General features: G+C 40.9%; 1 long non-coding RNA gene across 4 annotated transcripts; it reads left to right on the top strand.

Annotated features, from left to right (window-relative positions):
* Positions 1–69: 69 nt before the first annotated feature.
* On the top strand, positions 70–23,751 carry LOC116444710. Of its 4 annotated transcripts, none has more exons than XR_004240454.1 (4): positions 70–184; positions 831–903; positions 20,676–20,871; positions 20,963–23,751. It is a non-coding gene; the product is annotated as an uncharacterized LOC116444710 (long non-coding RNA). The 4 variants fall into 4 exon arrangements; XR_004240452.1 differs by lacking the exon at positions 831–903 and adding an exon at positions 4,822–5,046; XR_004240453.1 differs by lacking the exon at positions 831–903.
* Positions 23,752–27,929: the final 4,178 nt, after the last annotated feature.

Here is a 27,929-nt window from a genome sequence, read left to right on the forward strand (position 1 = left end):
GTGCAAATTTACCAGGGGCAATGGAAAAGCAAACACTGAGGAGTCCAGAGAGAGCGGTGGCAGTGGTTAAAGCTACCTCTGAATAGCAGTTTTCAAACAGAGTTGGTCATGAATTCTGCAGCCAAATGCTTTTCATCAGATATTGCCTGCTCTGGTCAGGCTTGAGAATCTTTCACTAGGACGTGTATGTATCGAACAAATCCTTTTAATCTTTTTTTTCTTTTCTTTTCTTTTCTTTTCTTTTCTTTTCTTTTCTTTTCTTTTCTTTTCTTTTCTTTTCTTTTCTTTTCTCTTTTCTTTTCTTTTCTTTTCTCTTTTCTTTTCTTTTCTTTTCTTTTCTTTTCTTTTCTTTTTCTTTTCTTTTCTTTCTTTTCTTTTCTTTTTTCTCTTCTCTTCTCTTCTCTTCTCTTCTCTTCTCTTCTCTTCTCTTCTCTTCTCTTCTCTTCTCTTCTCTTCTCTTCTCTTCTCCTCTCTTCTCTTCTCTTCTCTTCTCCCTTTCTTTTTCTTCACTTTTATTTTAAGGGAGAGAAAGAGAAGTGTTTGTAGAGACAAAACAGGCTATCTGGTCACAACATCCCGTTTGGTTGAGATTAGAGCCCTCCTCTGGGATGAGAAAAAAGCCCAAGGCTGGATACACACCCTGCCAGCTCCAGGCCAAGGGAACAGCACTCACTGTTTTCCTTCCCAAGTGTTTTCTCTGTTGGGGAGTGATTAGGAATGTGTTTTGGGTGGTTTCTGTGAAAGCTCCTATGCTTGTTATAGAAAATTGCTCATTTTGCAGACATAATGGTTTCTTTTCTTTATTAATGGTTCCTTTCACCTTGGGGCAGGTGGAACAAATGGCTTGCTAGCCCAGGGAGAAGGACAATCAGTGCTGAACACCTCAGACCAGGCTTCTGGCTGGTGAGGCATCTCTTGGTTTCTGCAAACTGCTTCAGAAAGTCTTGGGTTTGGGCCAACTCAGGATAGGAAAGATTTCAAAGTCTTGTAGTTTTGTGGGAGGAAGAAACTATTTTCCATCACATGCTATTCCTCAGAAAATATGTTAGGAATAAGCCAAGGAAACTGACAGAACAGCTAAGTCTTCATGTGGCAAGCTTACTTTCAGTGGGGTCAAAGAATGGTTGGGTCTACTTCACCTCAGGGCTTTTAATGTTTTTCCTGCATCACTGTGTGAGTTTGTAATAGTGTGAGAACTCCCTAAAGCATTTTCAGCCAAAAGTCATGATTCCAAAAATTGAGCTGAAGGATATTTCTCTTTGAGACTGGATTGGGACTGGGTTGGACTATGATTTTAGCAGACAAGGAGATAGAGAGCTTAACTCTCTGTAAGCAGCTCTAAGGTAAGAAAACTGTACACCTTATAGAACCTCATTCTAGTAACAGTGTGTTTAAAGGAAAAAAGGTTTGCATGAGCAAATATTTGTGCCACTGCTACTCTTTGCCAATTTACTGGCAAAGCTTCTAGAAGCAGGAACTGCTAATAAGCCATGAGTGAAGTCACTGGCAACTAAAGATGAGTGGATATTAGGATAAGTAGATGGAAATGACATTGCGGAACTTGTGTTCTTAAGTGTATGTTAAGAACTTTGTGAAGTATTTTGATAAATCACTACACTAGAGATATTGTTTTCATCGGTATTTTGGTAGTTCCAGTCTCTGTGAACCCAAAGGTAGGAAGTTTAGCAAAAATGTTCTTTAAGATTTTTTACTTCACTCCTTTCAGTATCCAGAATAATTTTCCCTTCCTTTTAGCTTGAGTTGGATTTTACTTAGATGAGTTTACACTTTTTGAAGGGCTAAGCAGTAAAAGTTTGTTTATGACACCATTAATTAATTAATAAATAATTCAGTGTGTGCATTATTTATTTTGCACATTACAATAGTCTCTTTGGCTTAGATATTTCTCATTTGCTGGCTGATGCCTGTCTCTGAAAATGAGTTTCTAAATGTCAATAATTCCACATCTGTCTAGTTCCAGTAGCCTGCCTAATGAACGATTGTATTTTGGTTAGATGGATAGTCTCCTGGACTCATAAGCACTAGGCATGGTTCAATCACTCTGCAAGGCTGTTGACATGAAAGCTATGTGTGTGCTCTATATAGTTTCTTTTGGTTAGCTTACCCCCACTAATTACTAGCTAACTTTGTGTCAATACTGAATACAAAACATTTCTTTCTCTTCTCCTCTGAGAGCAATTTCTGCTGCAGATTCCTAGGAGGGAAGCTTGGTCCTTCCATGAAGGGAAGTGACTTGTATTTTCCACAAAACATGTGTGAAGATACAGATCCTTGTGTCTGGTCCCCACTTGTGTCTGTTCCTCCTCTCCATATAACTTGAAGTCCACTTCGTGGTTCCTGCCTTTTGGTCACAACAAAATATATATAAAGGCAGTGAGGGAAATCAGTGGCTAAAGTAAAGGGGAGACAAGTGACTGAGAAAAAAATTTGGCTGGTGTAGAACAAAGTAAGAAACAGGAGAGTCATTGAGAGGAGAGAAGGGAAGAAAGCTGAGTGAGGTCACTGCTGTGACAGGGTAAGAAAAAGTTGAAATGTGTCTGTGTCATAACAATTGCCTTGGACATCAGCAGCCATCAGCAGTGTAGTAGCACAGTGCAAAAAAATAAAAATTGTATTTTTTTAATGTCCTATATTACAGTTGCCATATATTTCAACCAGATATCAATTAAGCAGGCAATGTGTCATCAGTGCACAGTCAAGTGTCACCCTCATGAGAACACATGTAAGCCACCTGTTTAACAGAGCTCCATTTTCCAATGCAATTCACAGAGACTTGTCTAAAGGCATACTGGACAAGTCTCCTCCTAATATTACTTATCTAGGAGACTCTTAGGGCCTCTGAGATGATCCATAACTCATCTTTTTCTTAGAGTGCTGTTTGATGTCTTTCCAAGCCAGACTAATTTTCTTTAGCACAAACCTTTATGGTCTTCCTTTTTTCTCTGTTCCCTGTAGACTCCACTCCATGGCTTGACTGCTAGCTCTGATATCTGATTTCCTCAGACAGTAGCTAATCCACTTCCACTTTCTTTAATAGTAGCTTTGATGTGTCTCCCTTGTACTATACTGTGCTCTCATTTGTCATCCATCCAACCATCCATTACTGTCTACAATGTGGAGGGATAGCAATGTTTAGAAGTATTCTCATCAGTTCCTTTGTGGTTCCCAGTGTCTCTGACCTGTTCAATAAAATTTCCCTTACATTTCTGTTAAGAATTGAAGTTTATTTCTCCATTAATCTTAATTTACACATCACTTTGAAACAGTAAAAGCAACTGGTTCCCCTCCAGTCCCAGTACTATTATCTCCTTTCATGTCATAGGACCAAACTCACAAAGTTTTCAGCCTGAATGACTCTACTTCTGCAGTCTGTGTGTTTTGCTACATTATTCAATATCCTTTTTATCTTCCCTGCTCTATCAGCTTCCTGCTTTGTAAGTTTGTGTGTTTCAGTTTCCTCCCGTTGTCAGTCTCTGCAGTCACATGCCATCATGTCTGGTCAATGATTCAGATATCACCTGTGAAATCTAGGTCTTCCAGGATTTTGACTGATGTTCACCATATCCCAGCCAAATGATATTACTCAGTCAATGAATGGAAGAAGTAGCAAGAGTGTTCAAAAACCTACTTATCTCAAAGTAGTCTCTGCTTTCAATTACTTCAAAACTTTCTCAATTGCAGCATAAAAAACATTCTGGGCTATTAACAGAAACTTAAACTATCCAGCTCTCCACAGATCAAATGTATTCTCAGGGATTATAAAATGTTTGTATTTATTTGAATACCATGGGATGCTCTGTACAGTAGATGACCGTAACATGATCTTACCATCCTATTACTATTTTTGTATTCTGAATTTGACATAATTTCAAAATTAGGAATCCATTGGTTGTCTCAGATTCTCCAGACTGTTCTTGACAAGAACATGCATGATATAAAGACAAGCTTTCTCCTTCAGGTATTTAATCAAGATATGTCCTTCTACTCATGTATAACATTTTCTGGTTTTGCCAAATTTTGCCAAGAACTTGGTTTGTGGCAGCAGTAAAGGCTGGATGTCCTGTACTTAACAGCTAAGCTGCAATTCATCAGTTCCACAAACTGCATTTTCATTATGCAGGGCTGGAACAGCTTCCCACAGTTCAGCATATTTTAAAAACTCAGATCAGGAGAAAGGTAAGAAAATGAGGTTTATGTATTGGTAGACAGAGCTGTTGATTTTTAATTTTAGTCCCAGATTTTTTTTTTTAACATGTAAATGTTTAATGCAATCTTATTGAGGAAATTTTGGCCCTCAAAGCCTGTCATCCTGCCGAAGCTTCTTGTCATGCAGATATGACTGTCCTTACCTTCAGCTGAAAGGGACAGAAGACGGGCATGCTTGGCAGCTGGCAGGAGCAAGCTCTTAATTATTAGAGAAACTGAGTGTCTCACAGCGCTCCTTGCCAGGCTGCCAGTACCAGCTGCTGCAATGCTGGTTGGCATGCATCACATACCTGTTGAAATTTCTTTGTACTATTGCGTATAAAGGTGCTTTCTCATGCTCCAGTGTTAGACAGTTATGATAACTTCCTTACATCCCATCCATCTGCCAATGCACCTCCCACTGTCCTTATTTTTCCTCTTTAGTCTTAGGGTGATTTCAGGTGAAATTGCTTTGAGTATTTCCCATTGACAAGATGGTCATGCAGGCATTTCCAGGGACCATCAGCAGAGTTAATCTATGCCAGTAACTTAAGTGACTGCTCTTATTTTTGTGAAGTCTGAAAGGTTTTTAAGTGTATGATTTTTCTCATTAAGTGCCCCTCTCAGGACCGGGTTTCACATCTTGTCACAGTCTGAAGCTGCGTGAGAAGTCCTGGCTGGGAGAGCCACCACTTCCCTGAGCTATCTCTCAGTGTGGGTAAGAGCAGCCAGATCTTCTTCACACAAATACCCGGGTGGGTGTTCCTCAGAAACACGGGGCTGCCTTTCCAGAGGTGACCACAAGGGACCATCGCATCTGAAGAGCAGATTTTACCTAAGGTACTGCTACAGCATTCATCTCAAGCTAAGCTTGCTTTGCAGAGACATTTCCAGCCTGGGATGTCTGCAGCCAGACCACAGCTCCTCCCTCACCGTTGTGTAAGGGGAAGGAAGGACATGTGCACTGGGTATAGGATATGGCATCGTGTCAAGGAAGGAGGGTGGGGATTTGGGTCAGGTGAGGGAGCAGAGGAGGCTGGCAGAGAGGCTTCCCCAGGGCATGAGAAAGGTGAGGGGAGGAGGGACAGGAGAGCATGGCCTGCCTGGAGATGCAAGGTAGAGCTGTAGTATATACTTATCCCAACAACTCTTTCCATCCTAAACAGCCCAAGCTAGCTCTAGCAAAGAGGTTTTGATCTGTGCACTGTGAGAAAACACATGTAAAGGCACTGCTGGTTGCAACTGCCCTGTCAATGTTTTTATTTAAAGGATGTGGATTGACTGGCTGCAGAGGAAATGTAAGGGGATGCTCACAGGAAAAAGGCTCTGCTCACTGTGTATCTTTATTTAGAAAATATATGAAAATGGATTTCAATTATTGGTAAAAATGAACTTCTATCATATGAAGTAAGACAAATGGATCTTCACCTAATTTTTCTAAGTGGTAAGGTCCTGAGCTTCTCCTGAGGCATTTCTCCCTCAGGAATCTCCCAGGAATTGTCTCCTCCCATCGGGGCAGTGTGGTCAGGCTGTAAGCACCTTGTAGGAGGTCACCTTCCCTCAAGCTGGGCAGGTTCCTGACTGGTTTGTTCCACACCTCTGTTTTGGGGGTGAGCTGAGACCTGCTAAAGCTGAGGGCTGGCTCTGATCTCTGTGTTGCCATCTCACACCAGTGTCACACTGATGAACATGTAGGTGCCAGGGTGTCCTGCTCTGCCACCTACAAGGACGGGTGAATGAGTGTAAAAGCCCTGAGCAGCGGCCTATGCCCGTGTCTGCTGACGTCAGCGGGGACTTTCATGTTGACTTAGGGAGCAGATTTTCTGAAAATGCCACGTGTGTGTGTACTTTGCTGCCTTGAGTGAAATGGAGCATGTGCCTGTAAGAGAGCTGCCCAGCAGCCTTCTGCCGGCTTACCTCAGCCCCATGCCACCAGGAGCATGCAGGAATGGTAAGCCTTGCTTATGGATGAGCCAGGTGGGACACAGGGTGGGATGAGAAGCTGGTATCATTTTGACCTGGTGAACCAAATCATCTGGATGCATTTCAGCAGGGCATATATATCAGTGCAGGTTGCTGCTCAATCCCAAGGCGAGTGCCTGGAGCCATGCTCCAGTTTATCATGCAGTCTCTGACCTGAGTCAGATGTCTTCAGTGAACTAATGCCTCTCAGGCACACCCCTGCCTGATTTATGTGAATGTTGGACTGGATGAGATCAGTGAAGGAAGGTAGTGTTACAGCAACATCATGTTTTCATTTGGTGGATCCAGTTTGCTTTATTCACCTGCCTTCTTCTGCCATTGTAATTACATTGTTTGTTTTGGAGGGGGTTGCTTTCTCAATCTTTGTCCTATCCTGGAAAATGCTACAGCTTTTATTTCTATTATGATTTTTTTCACAGGTGTTAAGGTCAAAAGGGACCATGTTGACACCTTTGACAAAATACAGAACATAGAATTTCTCACAGTGATTCCTGTATAAGGTCCAGTAATCTCAAGAGGAAATAACAAAATGGTTTCTGAGACATTCAATCTTGATATAAAGACTTCAGGCACTGAAGAATCTGTCCCAACCCACAATGAGGTCCTCCAGTTTTTAATCAATTTCACAATTAAAATTTTGTACCTCATTTCCAATAGCAATTTTCTAGCTTCAGTCTTACATCACTAGATCTTGCTGCTAGTTTCAGTAGTGACTACTGTGAAAAATGTTCTCTCCCCATAGAGACGGGGTTGCCCATAGTATCTTTGATAATCTGAAATTATTTATCTCCTTATATTTACTAGACTTCAAAGGACGTTTTGTTATTTTTTTGGTGTCCTTACCAATACCCTTTAAACTACTAGCAAACTACTAGCTTTTGTCACTTGGCAAACACAAATAAGATTATTTGGGGCCTCTCCAGTTATCCTCTCTAGAGAATTTTCATACCAAAGATCTTCCTTAAAGCAGCTAATTCCTGTACGTGGAAGCTTAAATAATAGCTCTGCCTATTTATAGCTATGTTAAGTTTTCCATTTATTTCCATCTTGGTCTTGTGTGTAAGCCTGTGCCATGCCTGCCATTTCTGAGCAGTAAGCACCCTGGGAATTCCTGTGACTGTGCCCTGAGAGAGGAATGCTAGCACTCTCCCACTACCTTGGGTATAAAACTGACAGCACGTATGAAAAAAAAAGCTGCATAGAGGGAGTCACTGAAGAGCAGGTGGGGTCTCTGAGCAAGTATGAATTAGACAGGATTTTCTTCATTTCCATGTCTCAGTCATGGTAAAATACTGTGCAATAGAGAGGATGAACTGATTGATAAATGTTAATTTATAAAATCATATGCCTGAAAAAACTTATGTGGCACTGGACAAGGCATGAAGTGAGAAGCTCTTTCACATGAAGAGTGGATTCAAGTGGCTTTAGGACTTCTGTGTAATGCATGAGCATTTTTTGAGAAAATAAAAGGGAGAAAAGTCGGAGATTCTTGACCCACTAATCATGTCTGTTCTTGGTATTTCAACTACAGTCACATTCTGTTGAATAATCTCTTACAGAGATTTTATGTCTTAGCCAAGGACAAGGTGACTCTCCAGAAAATGTTCCTGGTCACTCAGCTGCTGCCTGTGGTGTTTAGGCAAGCCAGCTGTAGCACAGGAGTTATGCTCTGGTCCCTGCCCCAAGAGGTGTGCAGAAAGGGAGAGCTTCAGAGTTCTGAGTTTGGCTCTAACATCAACTGAATTTCCAAAGGCCTTGAATTTCAATAAGGAATAGCAATAACGGAGCTCATAAGGACTGAGGAAACAAACAGGGCTGGTTTGCCAAGGGCTTCAAGCCTACTCGTAGAAATGACATCATTGGTTTAGACAGAGTGCTGGAACCGGCCAATGTCTTGATAACTGATTAACATCAAAGAAAGATAGGAGGAGGTATCTTCAGTTTCTGCTGTATCTGAAACAGCCACACCTATGCCAGAGGCTTTGAATTTTTAATTTGCTGCCCTATCAGCACCCAGAAGGGTGGGACTGGGAAAGGTTTTCCTCAAATAGATCATCAGCAGATATGGCTGAGCTTGTTCTTGGAAGAGCCCTGCAAGGCAGGCATAAAGAAGGGGGTGATTACTTTGCAAGTCAAATGCGTGATATATATCACCACTTCCAGTGATAAAGGAAAGGCTTTCAGAAATACATGTAGAATAAATGGTGGGGATGAAACAAAACAGTCTTTACAAATCTGGACCCAAGCCTGGAAGGGACGAGGCCCACAGCTCCCTCCCACTGAGCTAACACTGCCCAGTTGCACCTTTCTATACTCCGACAATTCCCCTCCATCAACATCCATCAATTGACCCCTCTCTATCTTGGGCCCAACCCAGTCAAATGAACTCATGGTTTTCCTAGCTTGAATCTCATTACATACTCTTGCTACCCTTCAATTCAGTCCATGCTTGTTCAGCCCATATCCACACAGTCCAGCGGTACAATCACAAGTAACTCTAACCACTTAGTCATATTGTGGTCCAGTCAAAAGTGAGTAAAAGTATTTAGAAGATGCATCAGTGTATTTGCGGAATGATAAGGCTTTGGGGGGAAATATATATGGGAATATCCACATAATTTTCAACAAAAATCCCAGATTTTTAAAGGCAGCACATGACTGCATGGTGCAACATTAGGACCAGTTATCTGGTCTACTATCAACATTTTGGTCAGTCATCTCTAGTTTGGGGTACTGGACAATTGAGAACAAACTGGCTAAGGACCAAAGCTGAGAAACATGTCTATGGCTAATATCTTACTTACTAAGAACTTGGTTATATATACAATTATTTACCAGCAGGTCACTTAAGGATACAACAACATAGAATTGTGTTAAGAAGAAAGATCAGATTTATTTGGAGTTATGAAAAATTTCTCCATTACCATAAATCAATCAGGACTTAGTCTACACACTTACTTGATTTAGGCTGATTTTCATAGAGCTGATAGCTTATGTTTATTCATTACTGTTTTTCTTACAGGAAGTCTGAAATAGGAAAATTTAAGAACATAATAAGGGACAAGAAGTGAACAAGGTTGATGTTTTACATTTAAAAAAAACAGGAATGAGAAATGGAGTAATTTCACTTCCTGGAATATTACAAATAGTAATCCAGAACATGGTAATTTCAATTATTGGGATACATTACAAGAAAAACTGCCACAAGTCAAAACAACATCAGATTCATTACTAATTTGAGATTAAATAGTGACTATGTCACTTTGCCACTAGAGGGAAATGTATAGGTCAATTTATAGACTGTTTATCAGGAAAGTTTTCATTTTACATTGTAAACAATATGGGTCAAAGCCTTGCCTGAATGACTTCTTTTCCAAATGGTTTTATGTTTTTTAGCAGGGAACTTTATTTAAAAATTAGAGACGAAGAGCTCATGGCATCTAAATCTTTTGCATGATTAACTGCTATTGTTGCTTGAAATTAATTTCACAGAACCACAGAACCACAAAATAGGTCAAGTTGGAAGGGACCACAGAGGGTCATTTGGTCCTGCTCAAGCAGGGTCATCCCAGAGCACAAGGCACAGGATTGTGTCCAGATGGTTCTTGAATATCTCCAGTGAGGGAGACCCCACAGCCTCTCTGGGCAATCTGTTCCAGTGCTCAGTCACCCACACAGTGAAGAAGTTCTTCCTCATATTCAGGCAGAACTTCCTGTGCATCAGCTTCTGCCCATTGCCTCTTGTCCTCTTGCTGGGCACCACTGAGAAAAGCCTGGCTCCATCCTCTTGACACCCTCCTTTTACATATTTCTAGACTGTATTTGCTCCACTACAACTCACAGACTTTGAACTTTATCTTACTTTTGCCACATTGAACTCGCTTTCCTTTTCGAAATACAGAGTACTCTCCTTGGGACAGTGAGAAGGGCACGCTGGCCTAGTGTCAGCTCAATATGCAGGGTTGCAGGATGCCTCCCTCTGCTCTTTTTCAGCTCTGCCATCAAGCCACTGGCTGGTTCCCTCAAATAACCCCTCTATAACTTATTTAAGCATATAAATCCCCATGAAATATAACCGAGTGTTTAAATAAAACACCACTACTTCTGCTGATTATTTCCATCTGAGTAGATTGACACATTGAGTAAATTCCTTTAAAACATGTACTTCTAAGATAAGCATATAAATACAGCTGCTTTTGGTGATCCTGGACATACAGCACCTTTCACTGGCAGATTTCTTCCCAGCTCACCAAGGGCCCCGGGGAGCAAAAGGTCAGTAGCCACTTCCTTTTTCACTTCCCCCACCCTGCTCTCCCCGAGGCTGCTGGGCTCCACACTCCACCCAAGCAGACACACTCCAGCCTCTGGGAAACCCCATGTCACAAGGAATTCCAGCTCTGCACAGGAATAGGTGCAGTGTCATCAGAGATAAGGCCTCTTAATTGATTGGCAAGGTGTGCCAGCAATACCTTGCCCAGGCTCCTACTTCTCCACCTTGCTCAACTAAAATAATGTTAGACCAACAATATAGCATAAAGAAAGTTGATTTAAAAAGTTGAAATTCTTTCAACTTCTAAAAATTCGGAATATTTTAAAGTTACGACTATTCAGTAGGACCTGGTTTTGAGAGTGCTAGTTTGGGGATGCTTGAGGGGTTTACTTTATCTCATATAGAAAATTAAGCCCATTGACTCTGGCTTCTTTACTTTACGGCACCTGTGCTGGTTTTGGCTGGGATAGAATTAATTTTCTTCACAGTAGCTGGTATGTGGCTGTGTTTTGGATTTGTGCTGAGAAGTGCTGATAACAGGGATGTTTTAGTTCCTGCTGAGCAGTGCTTATACAGAGCCAAGGCCTTCTCTAGTCTCATACCACCCCACCAGTGAGTAGGCTGGGAGTACACAAAAAGCTGGGAGAGGACGCAGCTGACCAAAGGGATATTCCATACCGTACAGCATCGTGCTCAACAATAAAGTAGGTGGGGGGACTGCCCTTTGAGAACTGGCTGGGCATCATTTGATTGGAGATGAGGAATTGTTTCAATTTTTTTACTCTTGACTTTCTTGGGCTTTATTTTTCTCTCTCTTTGTTATCTTCCCACTGTGCCCTGCTGCCCCCCCCCCCCATTTATTAATATTGTTGTTGTTATTATAAATTATTACTACAATTGTTTTTATTTTAATTATTAGACTGTTTTTGCATCAGCCCACAAGTTTTCTCACTTTCACCCTTCCTATTTCTTCCCCCGTCAGGCCAGGGAAGGGAGATGGATGTGAGTGACTGTGTGGTGCTTAGCTTCTAGCTGGGGTTAAACCACAACAGTATCACACCTTGGATTTCAGTCGGTGAGAAAAGCCACTGTTAAGAATAGCCCTGAAGAGCAGAGCCACTGTTGTCTTTTGAAGGCCACTGAAGCTGGCCCTGCTTTGAGCTGGGCATTGGATCAGATGATGTCCAGAGGTGCCTTCTGACCTAAACAACTGCATAAGAAGCACTGCTTGCTGCAGTGAGATGGACAGTGTTACTACCGGTGAGAAGAAGACTTTAGGGCTTTGGCAACCATGTAACTCCATAATGTGGCCACGTCATTGCTACAGAGAGGCCATCACTTTTGCAGTGAGTTTGCACAGCCTTGGGACTGAGCCTTGTCAGGTTGCTCTCTCCTTCATCTGCATGCAGCTTTGTTTTACTCAGTTTGGCTGTAGCAGCAATTTTTCTAACTAACCCAGTATCTACAGATAATTTATTTGTTTATCATTGCATGGTACAATCTCAGTTTTATATTGGTAGCAGTAATAAGCAGCTGTCTCCTGTAGAATAAAATATTTACAACCCTAATACAATGATTGAGAAAAAACACAGGTCTGATACAATAGCAGAGGCCCTGAGAAGCAGAGACACAGGGAAAAAGGCTGATGTGGGATGATAAAGTGTAGAGCTGCACTAAACTGATTTAGGGAAAGCAGAACAAAGAAACAGTAACTCACCCATGTAGAAGGCATCATATATATAAAATTCTGATGTAATGTGACAGTGTAGACCGAAGAAAAAAAAAGAAAAGTGTGCAAGTATGTTAGCAAACTAACAAAAGTACCTCAGGTGGATCCTAGAGGGAGGAGGAAGAAACCAATTGCATCAATACAATCTTCCTCCCAAAGAGGGTCTTCAGAGGCTGATGACTTACTGTGTCACCCTCTCCAGTAGCCCAAAGCTGCTGACTTCAGGACTCAAAGGTGCTGTACAAGGGTGACGATTACCCCGAGAAAAAGGATATCTACTAAAAACTGTGTGTGTTATGATTTCAGTTGTATTACAGAATCACAGAACTGATTAGGTTGGAAAAGGTCTTTGAGATCATCAAATCCAACCTGTGACCAAACACCACCCTGTCAACCAGACCATGGCACTGAGTGCCACATCCAGTCTTTTCTTAAATACCTCCAGGGATGGTGACTCCACCACCTCCCTGGGCAGCCCATTCCAATGCACAATCACCTTTTCTGTGCAGAAATTCCTAATGTCCAACCTAAACCTCCCCTGGCGCAGCTTTAGACTGTGTCCTCTTGTCCTATTGCTGGCTGCCTGAGAAAAGGGACTGACCATATTACTATAATTGAGATTTTGTCTAAAAGAATTATTATTTTATTTCAGTAACAATTAGATCTAGACTAATAATAGTTCTATAATTAGATTGATACATTTCCCATTATACTAACAAGTTTTGGATTTACTTATATAAGGTATGCTTCCTCTGTGTCCATGAACAATATTATGAGTGTAAGAGACTCATCAGTTCAGCTCAACTTATTAATTTCTTAAGACCTTTAAAGGAATTCCTGAATCAGTGAAGATTTCCATACTACATAGTGTCAGCAAAATTACTTAAAAGCTTAAAAAAAAAAAATCTATAAGTTTTTGTGCTCACTTCTCTGATGGCTGTAAATTCCATCACGAGCAAAAAATCCAGAAAATCAATTATTTTTTCTGTTTTACTCTCAGTCTATTTATTTGATAAACCCTTCTATTCCTGCAAGAAATTGATTACAGACAGAAAAAAAAGGCATTGTAAATGTCCGCATTTATCACAGGTGAATTCAAAAGGGCATGAATCACCCTTGTTTGCTGTGGAAGCATAGGTGGGGGTCAGGACTGCTCTGGAATCAGTGCATCAGGAGAGCCTTAAGAGCCAGATCAGATTGTCTGACTTTGGGATGGGAAACAGAAGTGTGAGGGATGATCCAAGGAAATACACAGCAGGACAGCAGCAGCACTTGGCAACAACGCATATGATGTGCAATACAGACCTCCTGATAATGTCTGATGCCCTTTTCACTGGATAACAACACCCCCTCCCAAATCAAAGCTAATCTTTGTCTGGGCCTGCAGCATCTCCCTGGGTTGTGTAGGATATTCTTCCCAGTCACCCTCTCCATATCCCTGGACCCCAGCACCTGAGACTTCCTCTCCTCATGGCTTTCTCTTTTCAGAGCTGAACACTATTTGGCAACACAGCATTAGGGAGATTATTTCTTCCCTCATGGAGTCGCTTGACAGCACAAAACAAGCTCTGAAGGAATACAGGATCCTTCTGCAGGGACTATATAAAATCCCTGTTCATAGTTACCTCAGGAACTGTCATGTGTATCTCAACTCAGGGTGCCATCAGAAGGATGCTCATCTGGCAGTATTGGACCAAGGCTCTCACCCTCCTTTAAATTTTATGTTATTCTGTAACACTTCTACATATCCAGAACTGTGATCATGGCATTCACAGTGATGGTGCTGACAAGACTCCTGCACTGAGGAGTCTGGGATAGTAGAAGGATGTGACAACCAGACCTGTGACACCTGGCCATATATAGGAATATGTGTGTAATTAAAACAGTGCTTTCACTTTTTGATGATCAGTGTGTGGGGACTCTGGTTGGCTCCAGTGAAGTTTGATATAATTAGATTAAACAATAGTAAAAGACCACTAAGGCTGGAAGATCAAAGCCCAAAGCCTTGCTTAGGAGGTGCCTAATAAGTTAGCAAAAGGGCTAAATGTCTTTGATTCAGCTCTTTGGTATACATTATGTAGCAACACATTCACTACCTGACCACATACTACTTTTTCAAGAGGCTTTCTGCTCCATTCAAAGCAAAGCTGATCCTTTTCAAGATACGTATTGCACAATGTTAGTGGGGAGAAGGTGTGAAGTGCAGAATGTGAGAGGACATCATCTAACAGGCAAAGGGTGCTTATTTCAGCTGTAAAAGCAAGAGGTGAGATTTTGAAACCCAAACATCGCCAGAAACATAAAGAATGATGGTTCTTCTTTTATAATACATGTTCATAAATAAAATAAGATTATTGACAAATGAGTTTTAAGCCTGTAAGATTTAAGAGAGGTGAATTTTTTAATTGGCAGACAGCCATTCATTTTGCTAGATTCAAATTCACGTAAACACGTAGCTGTTGCTGAAATTCAGCATTCATTCTCCCTCTTGACTATAAACAAATAAATCAATCCAAATCTTGTTCTGGACTTCATCGATGCCTTTTGGCCTGTGTTTGGTTTAGTAAATGAAGGGATCTGGAAAAAAACCCAACCCTTTTGATACCAAAATCATAAGAAAAGGTAAATAGCTGAAAGGAACATCCAAGTGCAGACAAACCTAGATACCTTATCTCCAGTTGTGAAATCCCTGAATAACCAGTCCAGCTTTTTATGATTATTATGAAGTTCTTTATGTAATGATAGAGAAGCATTTATGTGCAGCAACCAATTGTTATGGCTCTTTGCTTTCTGGAATTTTGTTTTGGGGGGAGGTTGACCCAGCTGGAAGCAAAGCAAGGTAAACTACTGCATTTGATTTATAACCCCTCACATTGCAGGTGTGGGAGAGCTGGGAGCAGCCACATGAAGCTTCATTATCCAGCACTGCAAAGCAGCTAGACTTTGTGAATTAAAAGAAAAAGCCTAGTTTTCAAAACAGTCTGCTAATTTTTTTTTTTTTGGCTGAAATGTAAGAAGTTGAGAAGGCCTGTAGACAACTTCATAAGGACTGCATGAGTAGCACTGATTATGTGTCCCTGGAGAGGCCAAGAAAACAGGAAAGGGAGCCAGCCAAGAGGCATATTTAAGAGAAGGTTCTCAAACTTCCCTATTACCTTTGGGATTGTTTCCAAATTCTAAAGCTAAGAAGGAAAAACCTGGACTTAGCAAAATAAATAATCTGCACTGCACAATATGTGGTGTCCCAGGATGATTTGTGACATTTAGGAATGCCGTATGTCATGAACACACTGAGGGAATAATCCACAGAAATACACCTGCTTGAAAATGGCTTCCAAGACCACTTCTAAATGAACAATTAAATCAAAATTTTGCCCATTTTATAAGCACTGTAACACAAAAACCAGTGTTTTCTGTTCACAAAAGGGAAATCTCAAAAATATTCTTACTGGACATTACTTGGAAGGAATCATTTTGATATTTTTCATAATTTGTTATTTTAATTTTAGGATGGTTGTGATTAGGAGAAATTACTCCCATTATATCATTCTTTATCATTAATTAGACTTAAAGTGGTCTTACTGTCACTAATATGCAAGAAAAGCACGTTTAGTATTTTACTTCCTCCAAATGGCCATATACAGATGGTTCTTATAATTATTTTCTCACAGAAAACCTGATTATACCCAGTTTAAACCTGATCCACGAGGAAAGGAAAGACATTCACACTATTCAAGAGAGTTCAGGTGTATTTACATCCTTCTGCCCAGCACTAGTCGTGTGTGGGGCACGATCCATAAATGGTAATGTGGAGAAAAAATTTTTCTTTGTATTGGAAATTTCCTTCAACAAATACTTTTAAATTTTTTTAACCACCTCAATATGTTTGTAATGTCTAGCAAAAGTAAAATTAGTATTTATTTGCCATAAATCTGTGGCTCTATCATGTATGCTTTTATTGATAACACTTCAGGAGAAACTGTTCTCTGTGATACCTGAGCCATGTACAGCATTTTAAGTAATTGTAATTAATGTCATACCATGAAAGGTGATGTAATTAAAAGCATTTATAGATTATGGTTAAAGGAGTAATGGACTTCTACAACACTGGTTTTTTCAGTAAAATAAAAGAGGAAACAGAAATTTGCTTCCAATTAAGATTTTATATCTTCATAATAATCTTGAGCTTCCTGGAGGCTGTACTAGAAAATATGCAGGAGAAAAAAATGGCCCAGACCCCAAGCAGGGAATCTTGTGAGTTTGTGTTTGCACAGAAGAGATGCCTGGTCTGTTATGGGAGATCTTAAACACTACCTAAATAAAATACAGTGCAGCAAGTAAAAGGTACAGTGCATTGTCAAAATAAGGTTTATTTGAAAATTATAATCTAATTATCTATTACATGTTTTCCCATTCGAATGCAGATTACATCTTTATTAACGTAGATGTTTAAGGGAAAAACACATAATCCCATGTTCAGCCGTATTCTTACCAGATCACTATTGCACGCATTTGCAGTGACTCATACCTGGATTCTGCTCTCCCTAGAGCACTTTCTTTCTAGTGTGCCCCAGGGCCAGCACTGGTACTTCCCTGATGGTACATGGGTGCTTTCCATGGCACATATCCAAATGCAGTAAAGGTATCCTCCTCTGCTCCATCAGCCCCACCACCCTTTCAAGAAACTACATTCACTTACACTGCTGCCAGTTAAGAAATAAATGCTGGTGTCAGAACAGTGATAAACCATGGTCCACATGCTGTCCTGGCTCAATGGACTAATGAACCACCCCATGGCTGGAGATGTGTCTGTGCATATGTGTATGTGGCAGAATAATATTTTGCACACAAAAGAAGGATTTTTCCAACCTTACTTTAAGCAGCTACTCTGACTGTAAAATTTGCCAGTGTATGTGAAGAAATCAAAATCTCCTCTCCAGGTTGAAGACTACAAAATCTCTGACAGAGAAATCCTGCTATGGTGTGTGCAGAGAAGCAGCACCTCAGGGGGACTCTGAGGAGTCTGTTCTGTCTACCTTGTGAAAAATGGTTTAGAGCCCACTTCTGATGATAAGCTTGCAACTTTTGTTTTGTAATTAAAGGCTCTGAAAAGGCTTTACACTTCCATTTTGAAGTAAAATATTGCCCAGAGAGTTTGTGGTCTCCCCATCCCTGGAGATGTTGAACACTAGACTGGATGGGGCTCTGAGTAACCCTAGTGGAAGGTTCCCTGCCCATAGCAGGAGGGTTGATGATCTTTAAGGCCCCTTGCAATCCAAACCATTCTGTGATTCTATGAAATTCCAGTTCCCCTTGTGCTTATCTGGCAAGATCTGAACTCCTGCAAACACAGGGGGTCCAGGAAAGTGGAGTGTTTCATCTTAGCACATTGCAGGCCAGGCACTATGTCAAAAGACTATGCTGGCTGGATCACTAAGGTTGATAAAGAAAGACTTATGCCTCCCTCTGTGTACCTGCTCAGGGGAGATCCAGCCACCACCATCATTAGGATAGAGTTCCCACAAAAAACAGGAGGAACTATTCTTTGTTAAAGATTAATTTGGCTTATGGTGGCTCTTTAACACTGAAATAAGAAAAGAGGCACAGAAGAGCCTTTGCTCTTTGCTCTTGAACTAATAAATAGTAATAATAACCTCTGGGAGAACCATGCCCAAGTCTTTTCCACATGTGTCCCTGCATCTTCTCAACATAACTTTTACCCTCTGGAATTTTCCTGCCTCTCCTATTTCGTGGTCCCTCCTCCCAACACTGGCTGCTGCCTCCCTCTCAGGCAGCCCCGGGCTCAGGTACGGGTGCCTTTGCAAGGCATTGCTCCCTCTCCACTGCTCCCTGCCCCTGCCTAAGGCAGGAACTTACCTGAGGGCAGAGATTCCTGACTTGTGAGGCACATGCATGCTTGGGTGCCAGGAGGGTGGGGAAGCCATTCTCAGCACCTTAAGGGGTGTAGCACCATGTGTCTGCCCTTCACCCTCACCCAACCTGCTTACAGAGAGAACCTCTTCTCCAGAGCCATTGAAGTGGCTCTTGGCCCCTTCCTAAAGGAACTTCATGCTGACCCCAGAAGATGGTGGTGGCACTTTCTCAGCAATAAGCCCCTCTCCAGGTCACTTTTGAGAAGTTTCTCTTTTTTACATGGGGAAGGGCTGATGTATGGATGTAGAGCCAGGACTGCATAAGTTTATGCATTTGCAAAGTTTTTTATTCCTTCTTAAACCATCTAAAGGAGGTTAGAAGCTTATCACTGAGGTTTAAAAAAGACAAGAGAAATCCAGATAAAAATGCTCATAGAAGTGTTTTATCAGAGCTTTATTCGGAAGGATGTTTTAAAAAATCTTAATATTTATGGAATGAACAAGCATTTTCCCCCTCAGTATCTTGATTCATACCTGAAAGTCTATGTTAGAAGGTATTCTACAAACAGTATCTCATAATTGTTTCAGTTTTAGTGTAGAGTTTAAGTTACAGTACAATAAACACCTGAGCAATGTAAACATGCATGACCTGAGTCTAAGAAAAGGGGAAAAAAAGTGCTGTTCTTCTTTCTTGTGATGTTTTTCCTCCAGGGTATATTATTTTCCCCTAGTACCTAACCAAAAAGGCTTCTTAATACTTTGGTGCTAAGTTATAGTTCCCCCATCAGAGGATTGTTAGGCAGAAGACAACAAGGGTGTTTCCTTTCCCTCCTAATTATTTTGCTTTTTTTTTTCCCAGGTAAGCCATAACTTGGCTGGCTACATGATTTGAGTGTCAAAAGGAGGCATTTGCAAGGCCCATAGTGGCCAAAGCTTAGTGGGATGGTGGGTGGCATCTTGTGGTGGCCTCACTTCTGCAACCTAAAGAGCACTGTGAAAGCTGGGGGAACCATGCCCCAGCCTCGCCATCAGCCTGTCAGAGGAGTGTGGCAGTCCACATCACCCACCTACTAGCTCACCTAGAGATATTCTGTCCAGTCTTGCCTTTTGCAAACCCACAATACACTCAGCACTGCAACTTGCTGCAGCACTCAGAAGAAGTATTAATTTAGCTCTCAGAAGTGAGGAATACTTGTGCTCTCAAGCCAGTGATATTCAGGCATGTCTCCAGAAATATATTATTCTTAAGAAGGATATTCTCTAATACCAGGCTTTGAGATTTGCAAAGTGATAGTAGTATAGCCTAAATGAACAATTAAAATTTGGCAGACTACTTTTCACTTCCCATTTAGAAGCACAAGAACAATGTCAGTTTTATTTGATTAACTTTCGCTATCTGTAGTGATCAAAGGACTACGTCTAAAAAATTAGCATTTTAGAAGGTCTTTGATAGTCAGCAATAAAATTCTCATACTTAGTCTGAAATCATTCCCATCTGCATTCTTTATTTGCATATCATTTATGAAGTATCATTAATGAAATCAAACAGATAGTAAGCACATCTAAAGCATCCATCCAACACAAAATAGAGACTACAGATAATTAGGGTAACTGCTATTATTTTACTTCTCTGCCCCTCCTGTAATTAGTACTGTTCGTAGTTGAAAAGTCAAAGACTTTTCAGAAGATATTGTTTTAGTCTCACCTTGTTTCACAATATATTGTTTTAATCTCACCTTATGTTTTGTAGGTGGCTTCTGAGCGAACTAGGTTTGACTCCCTTCAGTGGCAGTCTACAATTAATGGCTTCATTATGTAGTTTGTGCCCAGGAAATGAGAACTTTACTTGAGCCAGAGTTTTGCCTGCTAAAGGACCTATTCCTATGTTATCAACAGAAATCAAGGAACATGACTTTTACAGCAGATACTTTTCTACTTAAGGGAATATGATTATTTATTGACTGTCAGTATCCAGCAGAAGTCAGGGAGCACAAGGCATAAGGAAAGATTAGTGTAGCAAGAGTTGGCTTGGGCTAATTTCCAACACCAAGACTATGCAGTATACAACATCCTTTCATAAATATGACCTTTATAGCATATTGCATTAGCCTACTAATACCACAAGGAATGTTTTATTTGGGTCTATGCAGTTTTAAAGAAGACTGTTAAGGACATATCCATCATTTATTACTTCTGATGGAAAATTGTATTTTTAACAAATCAAACTTTTAACAGAAAAAAATGTAGGTATTTCACACATACGCACAAAAAAAGGTGTATGAAAAAAGTGCAAAGTTCATAGCTGTCAGATAGGGACTGAGTGTTTTCCACTTGGCGTTACAGACCAGTTTTCATCTGGGAATGATAACGTTTGTCGGTGTTCCCACCTCTTTTCTGATCCTGGCTACCTGGGCATAAATACACCTCAATGCACCTGCAGGGATTGTGCTGAAGCAGTCACCTCCCTGAGCAGCCAGCTTGGCCAAGGTCTGCTGCAGCAGAAAGCCTGCTTTCCATCATCCATGGAAAATCTGCAGGAACTGAGCATTGAACTCATGAGATGCCATGCCAGGAGGAGGTGACCGACTATCTTTTGCTTTATGTGTCCTTCCAGCTGCAGCAAAGTTTCCTCTGGGACCACAAGAAGAGTGTGTGCTGCCTGGTGCACACGTGGCTCACCAAAACCTTTGGCTGCTCCTTCACCAGGGTCCATGAGCCCACAGTTACAGTCCAGGGGAAGTGGTGGCCCCTTCAACAGTGCTTAAAGATGCTCACTGGAAGAGAGGAATCTTCATGTTCCCAGGATCAAGGTAGTGCCCATCCTCACGCATTTTTCTCAGACATTTCAAAATAGGAAAGGCCAACATTTCATCATAGCTAATGATGTCTTGTCCTTCTCAGTGCTCAAAGTATCTGGTTTACAAAGAAGAGGAGAACTAAAGATGGTGACAACAGAGCACACACTTACAGTGAGCAGCATTTGCCTGGGATGTGATCACCTTCACGTGTCTAATAGAGACTACTTTCTTATCTAATCAGTAATTAGCTGGCCAATATAATTAGAGTGTTTGGAGTTAGAAATTAATGGCAGTCTTTCCTCTTACTGAACTTTGGAGCAGGGAAATGAAAAGCACAACAATGGTGAATGCCTCATTGTTTTGAATGGTGTAAACTGCACAGGTGTATCAGAAATGTATTCTTCCATTCACTGCACAACTGAAAGACTGTGTAACAGTACCTGTTACAGACTCCAGTGTCCCACAGCAATAGTCACAGGGAAAGAAATTGCCCACAGCCTCAGTCATCTATGAGAGACAGATAGACAAAATTTAAAAATTGACATTGAAATCAAGATTCAAAAACATTGTGGCAATCTAAGCAAAACAGGTTTTCAGAAGTCAATTTTTCAAAGCAGCATACAGAAAGCATGAGAGCTGGTAATCACTCAGTGATTTGCAGGAACTTGATAGCATCAGAATAGACTGTGTTCCAGCCTGCCCATTCTTGTATTGGCAGAAGTGGTTGTATTTCTTTTCCGATCTTAATAAACAATAATGTGGAAAGCAATACTTAAAAGAAACTTTAGGCAATATTTATATAAATCTCATGTTTGACAAAGTGGTCATGCACAGAAATAAAGCAAAATATCCCCACAATAACCTGATGCAACAGTGGTTTGCAGGACAGGAGCTGAAACTGAAATTGCAACAGTCGTGGCTTTAAATTTAGATTATCTGCAAAGGACTTCTGCAAGCATTCTTCAGGTTCTGTGCAACACACTGAGACCCTGAAGTTTCAAGACAAGTTAATGACCTGCATGTCAGCTACCTACAGTAGTACATAGAATACAGAAAGACAGCAAAATGTGACAGGGAAAACACATCCAAATCTGTCTCTATGGGATTACACCTGTCTCAGGCACATTTTGTCCATTAGTGATACCACACATGAGATGACAGGGGTTTGTCTTATGAACTGAAATGCTTACAAGTTAGATATCTGCCCTGTGGAAAATTGACTCCTGCAAAGTGTGTACCACTAGTCCTCAGAAACCTGTTTCAAAGAAGAATTCAAGTTTAATGACAATAATTTTTGAATAGTCACAACATTCCCACATAGAATTCCCAAAATTGGTTAGGCAGATGAATCATACAGGGCAGAGTGTACCACTTTAACTCAAACCTTTAAAGCCTCTTGTCAAAACTATCAATATTTCAGCATCTGAGTGTGCTGTGGGTGATAGTGTCACACCAAGTAGACAGTTGCCATTGCTTAGAAGCTTATTGATCCACTTCTCCAAGTATATCAAATCTGTTGAAGATGCAGTGCTAATAGAACTATCCGCACATCATAAGGCAGGAGTACTGTAATTCTACTGGTCTCCAGTACAAATACCAAATTTTATGAATATTGTCATGAGAGATCATTTGGTCCATGTATTTGCTAGCCTAACACTGCAAGCCCTTCTCTTTTCCTGGCTGAGGGCATGTACCCTGAGCAGTACTATCTGTGCTGCTGTGAGCTGCCAGCCCTGGACAGCATCTTGTCCCTCTGGCAGCAGCTTCTAAGGCAAGTCTGAATGAAGAGCAGCGTGTACAGTGACTGACAAGGAACTGTGAGAGTGCACCATCATCTGCTGGTTAAGCCTGCTACAGTCAGCAGCTATACGGGGATGATACGCATTAACCGGGTATGTATTAACTGAAGCACAGGATCTCTCCCAGGCTTTGTAGAAAATCCTTCTGATGAAAAAGAAAAGCCTTTTATGACTCCACTCAGCAAATAGCCATCTCATCCAAAGCATCAGCACAGCTCTCCTATAAACTCCTGCATTATTTTCCATGCTTAAGGAGCACGTGTTGACTGGCAGCAGCTGAGACATGCTAAAAGCTGTCCAAGGAGCATGAAAAGTGGCATCAGACTGTGTGAGCCTTCAATAATCCACTAATCTTTTTGAACACATTCTTTTGTTTAGGCAGACTTTAGTTATTAGATTTGATGCATATTTCACGTATTACAAAACTGATCATTATTGTGTAGCTGGCTAATCCTCAGTTTGAGGAAGGATTGATTTTAAACTCATATAGGAAGGCTGTCAACTTAAGCAAGGAGGCTCTATGTTTCTAAGCATATGATATCTTTTGCTTTAACAGCATTACCAGAGACAAAGCAAATAAATGATAGGTAGATTTACATAAAGGGGAAAAGGTATATACTGTGAGCACAAAACTGCTTCACAGCCAATAATCAAAGTAGAAATGGGTTGTTTCTCTGTGAAACATTCACTAGTGATCAGAGTTAGATGACAGGTCTGTTTTAGCAGGCATTTCTGTAAAGGCAAAGGTAGAATCATAGAATCATTTAGGTTGGAAAAGACCCTAAAGATCATCAAATCCAACTGTTAACCCATCACTGCCAAGTTCACAATTAAGCCATGTTCCTAAGTACCATGTCTACATAACCTAATAAAGTCAGGAATAAAACTGAAGAAGTATCAATTAACATCTATTTCGATGCATTTATGCCTTAACAATAAAATGAAAAAATGTTAAAATCTGAAATAAGGATGCATTTTTAATGTACATATTCACAGAACAGCCTATTTTTGCACAACTATGCAGTATTTTCCGTAAAAATATTCTTCACTAAACTAAATACACAATGACCACTAGATCTTGCAGAATTAATCAACCTTTTTTACAGATTTCCAGACTATCAGAAAGTAGGTTATAGTGACATCACTGAAAATTAGTTATTAACATTGGCTTTTTTGGTGAGTATCTCTTAACAGGTCCTTTAACTATACTTTATAAGTTCTCAGAATATAGTTTCATTATTTCTTCCTGATGTTTGAGTTATAATCACTGTTCAAGTCACTGAAAGTCTTTCAATTTCCATTAACAGAACTGAACTCATTACCAGGGCACAAAGATGCTTCAGGCCAGACCACACAGTAAGATCCCATTCCTTTTCTGATCCTCCTTTTTCACCCATGAATGAAGGCTGAAAATCCAGGAGGCAACTGTTTCCTGCCTGAAGAGGGGTCTGGGAGAGATTTTGAGGGACCAATTCCACATCAGTTGTTTCAGAAGTAGGTTTCTTCATCTGAAGATCAGGCCTTTTAAATCTGCTAATTTAAATATGAATTTATATATTTAATTCTAAGTTGCCCACATTCATTCTTGCTAACTGGATGCACAGTAGTCACTGATAAATTCAAACGATGGTAGTTTTAAAATTACACACAACTTTACATTTTGTGAGGAGCTTCTAGTGGCCATGGCTGCAGGCCTTATACAAAACTGAAATAAGTCTAAATAAGTTATTATCTAGGTAATGAACTTGACAAACATTTTTAATCCTTCATTGATGTTACCACTTTGTAACCAGATTTGCTTTGTTCTTCCACAATCTATATTAAAATAGGCAGCTTCTCAGCTTTTGAAAGAATATGATCATGAATGCAGTCCAACTCCTAGGATATATGATAACACTTTTTCTCACTAAGTCAAGCCGAGATAAGAGCCCTGAGGCTTGCTGCACTGTCCAGATGTTGAGATTTCAGTAGAAGATGGGTGCTTTATCCTTAAAGTGATGTGAATTTTCCAGCTAAAATACAACTCTCACGATGATAACGGTACACAAAAACCTCTCTGTGGTTGATCAGCACAAAGTTTATTCCACACTTAGACCATCTTTTAAAACTTAGGGAAGGACTTATGTGCAGATGTGGGGTTCTGCTGTGCACTATAATGAATTCACCCAGTGGGATTTAAATTTGCATACACTATCCTATTATCATGCCTCTCGCAAAGCTTTATTAGCTTGAGTGCAATACTGCCTGAATGTAGCTAGACTGCTTTCAGAAATTAGTTGGTTCATGCAAAGCCAGTGCAAAAGTAACTGATTTTTGGAGCTTTTTTGGTTGTTCCCAAGCATATTTTTTCCATATTGGCACTTGCATGTTTTTTATTACAGTCTGTGCTCACTAATACTATATTTAGCCTTTTACTCCAGGAGATTCTCATCAGTGTATTATATATTAATCAGAATTATTAATCAGTAACTTGTCCTGCATGAGTACACACCAGAATTTGTACATGGAAAAATGAAAATCATTTTATTCACTCCAGATGGGAGATGGCTTGTAAGGGTAAAAACTGAGCAAGTACCAGGAATTAAAGCCTTGGCTAGTATTTTTCCTTTTGTTTAAGCAAAATTGGTCAGTGTCTTATACTGACTGCAGAGGAGAGGTGGGAGAATGTGAAAGTTGCTCAATGACAAAAAGTAGAAATCCAAATCATCCAAATCCTGCTTGGGTGAGGGCTAGCACAGCTTTCTCGTGAATTGGCTGTCTTCAGAGATATCAAACTCACTCAATCTCACCCCTGTAGGCCTGACTGAGATTTAAGATGCCATAACATCAAATACAGCCCCAGCCCTATGGGGGCTTGGTCCCTGGAAGCCATATTGATCTGTCTTTTGTATCCCCTGCGATGTGGGCTCCTGAACTGAGCCCAGGGATAGAGCCACAGTGTGAAGGATGCCAGGCCCTGGTCAGGAAGTCCATCAGGAGCTGCTGTGCAGAGGCAGCAATGCACTTGTGGTGCTTCAGGCAGGAGGGAAACGGTCTCTTACAAACATTTATGTGACTCTGACAGAGTGCCTGAAGACCTAGAATCGCTGATTCTAGTTGCAAGAGGATGTTGTCCATAAGAATAATTCGTTTGTTATTTGTTGTTTTATTGCAGTCTAGTAGTGCTATGCAGAGCACCCTAGAGGCACAAATTACAGACATCACTCTGGTCATAAAGCATTGCAATCAAAATTTCAAAACATATTGGGCAGAAATCCAGCGTTAGATCCACCTTTCTTTAGAAAGAGTCTCTCTCTACCAAAGTGCCCTACCCCAATTCACTGTGAGCTAATCTCTCCCCACCCTGAATAACAGCACTAATTACGAGAAGTTTTTGGCTAATTGCAGTTCATACTGCCGCTTAGGTTGACCTAATTTGTGCTTGGCAGTCTCTGTAAGGAAGGTCAGTGAAGAATAGGACACTTGTGTTGCAGTAAACAACTCAATACAGGCAATATCTGGGCAGTCTAAAATAGACATTTGTAGCTCTTCAAAGTTAAAACCAAAAAAATGGTGTTTCTTTGTTGGCTAATTTTATAAGCACTTTGTAGGGCAAAATTAAATGGTGTCTTTGTTGCAGCACAAATATTGCGTGAGATGTGTGCAGAAAACTGGTGAATCATTTCCTGTTTGCTGCATTGTTGCTTCACAGCTTTCCCCCAGCAAGGGAATGATGTTGCCCAAACAACCTACGAAGCACATCTGAGTGCTGCGTGTCACTCAGTGTCCCGGTCCCCTCTTGGCTGCGGGGGGCTGGGCAGTGGCACACGTGGTGTGCTGTGTGCTGGGGCAGGCACAGGGACGGGACTGCAAGGAGCTGGGCAGGATCAGTGCCCCACCCAGCCTTGCCCTTTCCTGCAAACCTGCACAAGGGTGATGGCAGTGACTCAGTGATGCAGATGGCTTGAGGAACCCCACTGCCTCTTTGATGATGCAGATAATAAATGGTTAGAGGGAAGAGGGAGCCTTAAGTTCTCTTCTCGGCTTACCTGGCGTGTGGATTTCCACTGCAGTCCAATACAGGGAACTTCAGCAGTCCTTACACCCACACAAAAAGCTGTTGAAGTTGAGCCAGGAATGCCACAATTGCAACAGCAAAGGCCTAAGTCTGAAGGAGGGTCCTGATGTGTGTCTGCACTAAGCTACGTGAAGTAAAAAAGGTGTCATGCTCAGAGTAGCTCACTGCTGGCTTTGCTGAAGGGCTGCTTGAAGATCACTGGCAAGTACACAGCCACAGAAACATTGGTTAAAAGAGGCCTGTGAAGGTCATCACCTCTTTCTAGAAGCAGGACTACCACCACTGCAGGTTGATAGGTCAGCTGTGACTTTGGTCAAGTCCTGTAAGCTTCCAAGGACTGAGACAGACAATCTCTTCCAGTGCTGCACTGCCCTCCTAGGAGAAATAGTTTTTGTAATGTCCAGTCTGAATCTCCAGTATGTGGCCATAGATGCATGTTATACCATCTGCCACCTCAGACAGATTCAATTTTCTCATGCTTCTGACATGTCAAAATCTTCACTAAAGTCAATATATACTCCATCAATCCTGCTCCTCCCATTAGTATACACAGTCATTTCCTCACAGACCACAGTCAGGTTTGATTTCTGTCTTGCTTTCCGTCTTTATGTAATTGGAAATGATCCCCAAGATTCATGCTTCCGGATCTTTCCAGGGCTGAGGTGAGCCTTACTTGTCTACAGTTCTTCTTCCCAGGTCTTCCTTCTTGCCTTGACTACAGACAGATGTAACAGTAGCCTTTTTCTAGTAAGAATAACAGCTCCCCCAGTTTCACTATTGTTTTCATCTCAGCAGTTGTTTAGTAACTTTTCTAAAAGCCTCTCACATGAATTGTGTTTTATACATGCTCTACAGACTCCTGCCACTTCAAAATCATTCCTGACTGTTCAAGATACCAGTTTACCCTTGGAGAACATACCATCCATATCCTTTATTTCCTTCATTTTGAAGGAAGCTGCCTGGTTGGAACACAAGTTGAGAGCCATTAAAAGGAGGGATAGTTATGCAGACAGAAAATTAACATAGACTGATGATAAACACTGGCTATCTTCTTTTCACTGAATAGAGGTTAAAATTTTCAGCCTGTAAGGCATGTTCCAAAACTTGATTATTTGTTCCTGTTACTTTACTGTAAGTGTGCTGTATTTTTTTCTTCTTTTGGGAGGAATACAGACTGCTAATTGCTTTTGCAACCAGCTTGCCATACCATAATT

This window comes from Corvus moneduloides, chromosome 5 (assembly GCF_009650955.1).
Source record: "Corvus moneduloides isolate bCorMon1 chromosome 5, bCorMon1.pri, whole genome shotgun sequence".
NCBI classification, from domain to species: domain Eukaryota; kingdom Metazoa; phylum Chordata; class Aves; order Passeriformes; family Corvidae; genus Corvus; species Corvus moneduloides.